Raw genomic sequence first — 5466 nt, forward strand, 5'->3', positions numbered from 1 at the left:
AGGCCGTGCAGAGCTTCCGGTGACGGAGAGGGAAGGCGCTTCACCTGAGAAGGCACAGCTGCGCCACGTCAGAGCTGCACTCGCCGCCAGTCCCGTGTGCCCGGCTTCACCACCACACGCCTCAACCACCAAGTCATCTCTCTGGGGTCCCCCCCGGGGCCCTGCTGGTGGCCAAAAGGGGATCCAGCAGCGTGTCCCCAGGGGACGGGTCCGGCCTCGCCCTGTCTCCCCCACACGGGAACGGGGAGCCTAAGGGTACACGCCTCGTGGGGTCCTTCCGAGGGCTGAACAAGTTAACCCGCCCTCTGAGGAGGGGAGGCGTGTGTGGTTTGCTCAGAACCCGGCACTTGGGGCCTGAGTTTATTGCTTCCAAACCATCCACAGTGCAAAGCGTCCACATTACATGGTCACAGGTCAGCTCCCATTTTAACCTTTGTGATTTAGGGACACCGAAAACAAAGGGCTCCATCCACAGGAAGGAATCCTGGCCCGCCAGAGGCACGGAGTGTGCGCCTGTCTGCAAGGCCGTCCAGGCGGTCTCTGGTGAGAACCCAGACGACGACAGAGACCGGCCAAGCGGCTGGGGCCCCCGGGGGCCGGGGGGTCCAGAGGGGCTTTGCCGCACACCAGCAACGGGCCGCCGCTGCCCCTCGCCTACCAATGCCGCGAGGCACGGGCGACTCCAGGCAGCAGAGGCCGCGCTGGCTCGGCGCCCATCACACCAGGGGCTCGCCACAGGTGGGGGGAGCTGCTTAGCGACGCGGAGACGGGCTCCGAGGGCAGCAGGAAGTCTGGACACAGAGCCACGGCACCCGGGCCCGCACGCTTCCGGACTGAGCAGGCCTCCGGCATGCGGCGGGGAGATCACACCTCCCCCGCTCCCCTTCTGGAAAACGCCTCGGGTGACCAGGTGAAGACGGGCCACAGGCACGGAAGACGCACAGAGGGCGCTGGCGTAGTCTGTGATCAGTGCCTAAGACTCCACCTCACGACCGACCAGCGGGGGGCTGAGAGCAGGTGGATTGCGGTCTGTGAACAGGGGCCCCCCCAGAAGCGGTAGTGAGGACTTAGTGAAATTCGGCATTCGCTTATCCACGCATGTAACTTGTGTTTACAGATTTTACCTTCGATGACACGTGTGAATACGTAGAATCTATATACGAATAGCACAATACGAACATTATACAACTGATTACTCCGAACAGCAGATCACCCTCCAAACCTGAAGCGGCAAAAATCCCCCGTCTCGTTCCCGCCTGCGATTTGGGCAGGGCTCAGCGGAGCGCCCGTCTCTGCCCCAGGAGACGACAGCTGAGCCGGCGCATCTGGGGCCAAGGGACCCCCCTTCCAAGGTGGTGCTCCCGCAAGGCTGGTGAGGGGGTGAGGTCAGTTCCTCTCCGTGTGGGCCTCGCCCTGCGCAGCCGGGGGCTTCCTCACCACGTGGTGGCTGGGCCCCGACAGCCGGTGCCGGCCTCCTCCTGCAAGCTGGCGGTCACTCCTGCCACAGCCTATTAACCACGCTGTCCCAAAGCCTGGACTCAAGGGACGGACACAACGGACACTTCTCTCAATAGGAGGAAAAACTCGGAAAAACTCGGGGCCACGTTTTACAACTTTCACGGCATTTAAAACAGCCCAATATGGGGCTCCTGGCTGGCTCAGTCGGTAGAGCGTGTGACTCTCGAAATTGTGGTTGTGAGTTCAAGCCCCATGCTGGGGGTAGAGATTACTTTTAAAAAAATCCTAAAAAAAAAAAAAAAAAAAAAAAAAAAAAGATAAAAAAGCCCCATCGATTTGAGCCATCACTAGAGGGCAAGGACAGCAGACGATATAAGCCAGTCTAGGTGAGGATGCTGTCCCCTCCCTCAGCTGGGAGAGAAGAGGGGGAAGGGGGGCAGGTAGGCAGCAGCCATTAAAGAACGACCTTGGAAAGTGACTGTATCTTCACCTACCCAGTAACCTCCTCCTCTTGCTTTTGTCTGGGGTTGTGTGTAGGGTTTCTTTCGAGGCTTCCCTTGGGACCCCGCCGCCTTCAAAAATTGTTTTTGAAAATGACTAGAGTCCTTAAGTTTTAGGACTATTTGGGACACTGGTTGGATTAGACCCAGATAAAGGGGAAGGGAGTTTAGCAATCCCTATTGCTGCTGGGGGCCGGGGGTGTGAGAACCAGAATAAACATTTTGGAAACCGAGTCAGGTGCAAGCCAGGTGCTTCCTGGGGCTGCGGGGTAAGGCAGACGAGAACACTGCTCCCCGGGAAGATCAGAGGTGGCAGAGGGGAGGGAAGGAATCCTCACTTGCGCTCCACTGTCTCGTGCCCAGTAAGATCATCCGGCCCTGGCCGCTGGTGTGCAGGGGGAGGTCTGCCGTGGTGCGAGCGCAGACGGAGCGGCGGGCCCCCGGGCGGACCAGCCCTGGACCTGCTTAGCGTTCTCTCTGCTCTCCCCTGACGTGTCCTCCCCTCTCCAGCGTCCCGTCGCCTGTGCTGGCTCCTCGGGCGCATCTGTCCTCAGCCCTCTTCCCTGCGGTCCTGTGTCGTCACAGGTCTCCTTCCCCTTATGTGGTGTCTGGGGTGAGGCGTGTGCGGGTCACAGGATGACAAGCACCGAGGGGCCACGTAAGGCCCCGGGAGGGTGGGCAGGCCCCTCCTCCTGAGGGCTGGCAGGGCGGGCCGCTGCCCAGCAACCGGGGCACAAGCCGCACTGTCCTAGCGACTTCCCTTCCCCTTTTTAGAAGTAGGACGAAGCTGGGCGCCCGCCCCCAAACATCACCGAAAGGCAAAGAATCTTCTGTTTTATCAACTCCGCTTGGGGGCAGCTGGACTCACGGGCTTTCGAGCATTTAAGAGGCCGTCTGGCAGCCTTACAAAAGCTACTCCTACTCAATACGCATGGGTTGATCTTGCGCTTGGAGGAGTACTCCTCAGAGAGCTCCCGGCGGAGGGCGCGTCTGGACCCTGTACGAACCAGGACCCGACACCCCAACGGGGAGCAGAGGAGTAGGTTCCTCCCTCCACTCAGGGTCTGTCTCTTAGGACGCCCCCCCCCCCATCCCGACACTACGGGTGGGAGAGCACACTCTCTTGAATTACCCTCGGATTCTCTCGCGTTTCCTCCCACATTTACATCTCCGACTGGCCTGGGGCTCCCTCGGCAGGGAGGTGCGCCTCGAAACCGCATATCCTACTCGAGTCCTCCCTCCCTCTGCAGTTACTCTCTCGCTGCGGATTCCCACCTGCTTCAGAACTTTCTGTTCCGCTGCACTGCTACGCGGACTCCGTGCTGCTCCCCTCTCCTCCCCTCCCCTGCCGGGCGCCATCAGGGATAGGATATCTCACCAGGGGGAGAACTCTCTTTATACTACTGAACCCCGCAGCTACAGCACACAGCGTGTCCTTTTACTCAGACCTCTCCTCTTTCTTTCAGGAACCTTTTAGAATCTCGTCCATCCGGGCACTGGACGGCTCATTAGGTGTGTGCCAAGCACTTCAGTTTTGCTGCTGCTGCTGCTGCAACGAAAGGCGTTCAGGAAGTCACGGTCACTGTGGGGGAAGGCCACGGATTTACACGCTTCCGTTGGTTTCGCCTTTGAAGCCTTTCTCCAGGCGAAGTCAAATCTTTCTTCGGCTAAAGAACATTTCGGTTTATTTCTCCCACTGTTTCGTACTTCCCTCCCCTGTTCCCTCTGCACTGGTGTCAGGAGAGTCCCGTGCCTTAACCTTCCGGCACACGTGTGCATCTATTCTGACCTTAGTTGGACTAAGCTTATGATGTTTTCATTGCTAAGAACCGTTTCTTGGTTTTTTTTTCCCTTACCGGCTTGCGGGTTGTATCTATCATCTATCTATCTGCCTATTTAAAAGAGGGTTCACGCCCAGGGAGGAGCCCAGCTTGGAGCCTGAACTCAACACCCTGAGATCAAGACCTGAGCTGAGGTCAAGAATCAGACGCTTCACTGACCGCGACACCCAGGGACCCCCAGTTTATTCTTTTAACGGATAAGACGGCTTTCGAACCACCTTCTGATTCCCGTACTGGCGGTTGTGCAAGGGCTGGATGCCGTTTCGAGATGCCGACCATCCGCAGACCACCGGGGCCTCGGGCACACGTCATCTGTGGCGGCCCCCTCTGCTGGAGGGCGCACGTGCGGCTACCCTGAGCGGGGGCTCCTCAGGCGCCCGGCCACAGCCCCTTCTCCTATCCTCCTGCCTTTTTGCTGGAGGCCTTTCTCCTCCGGGTCACGTCTTCCAGCACAAAATTCAATGCTAAACCAGGTGTCTGTGCTTTTAAGAGACATCTTTACTGTCTCACTTGAGAGCAGAGCAGAAAAGGGCAAAAACTGACTCGACTTTTTCAAAGGAGCGAGGAAACCGTTTCCTCAGATCTCCCAGAATGGAGCAGGTGCTGCCTGGGACCCGCTTGCTTCTCGGAGTGTATCTGTCCTTCACACCTCACCTGTCAGGTCCCTCCACGTGGAGACAGCCTTCCAAAGGCCCTGTGTGCATCTCTTTATTCACCTGAAGTGGATCTCAAACGGGAGGGACTGTTTCCAGGTCAATGATCTGGTCATCTGGAGGCTGGGGTGGGGCCTGGCCATGGCTTCTCAGGCCGAGGAACATAGGTCGCGCGTGCCTTCCTCTGTTCCAGGGGGAAGCCCGTAAGCCAGGGCCAGACCACACGACAGCCGGCCGCCTCTGGGGCAGAAAGAGCTGCTTCTCCCGGGCCTTTCTAGCTGCTGTGCCCAACGCCCCTCACAAAGGTGCTCTCCGGCAAGCTCAGTGTCGCTGCCACCCTGCCTGCTTCCACGGGTCTCAGCATCCAGGACTGTCGCCTGGGATGGCTCCTGGGACGGCTCTAGGGCCGTCGCCACCATCACTGATACCCGAGCCTCGGGAACAAGAGGCTGGGACACTGAGCACCCGCCTTACACTCTGAGTGCCCTTCCTGGTGGCCCTGAGAGACTGGCACTCCCAGGCCTGCCCACAGCAAGAGGAGGAGAAAAGGAGTGTAGGCTGGTACGTTCAGGGTGCTTCTATCTCAGGCACTTGGGTCTTGGGTTTTGCTTGTACTGATCTATTTCCCACAAATATAAAAATGGTTAACTCACTTGGATTATCTGCATTTCAACATATCTGGATTATTCTGGATGCAACGGACAGAGAAGCCAAGCAAGCCGGCCTAACTGGGAGGGATGATGCCATAGCCCAAGGCAGGCTGGTGTCCAATTGTTGTGATCAGGCACGTTCCTCCCCCAGCCCACCGCCCCCCCACCCCCACCCCCCGTTGGCTCTAACGCACCCATGCCCGTATCCCATGTTTCCCAGGCTGCGTATCCACCAGCTGTCCTCATGGCTGGGACACAGCACGGGGCGAATAGGACAGCCACACGCTCAGCTCCTGGTCTCCTGGAGCACTGGTCTAATGGTGACAGATCGACGACAACAAAGTCCACGAGGACTAAACGAGAA

The sequence above is a fragment of the Prionailurus bengalensis genome, chromosome E2 (genome assembly GCF_016509475.1).
Source record: "Prionailurus bengalensis isolate Pbe53 chromosome E2, Fcat_Pben_1.1_paternal_pri, whole genome shotgun sequence".
NCBI classification, from domain to species: domain Eukaryota; kingdom Metazoa; phylum Chordata; class Mammalia; order Carnivora; family Felidae; genus Prionailurus; species Prionailurus bengalensis.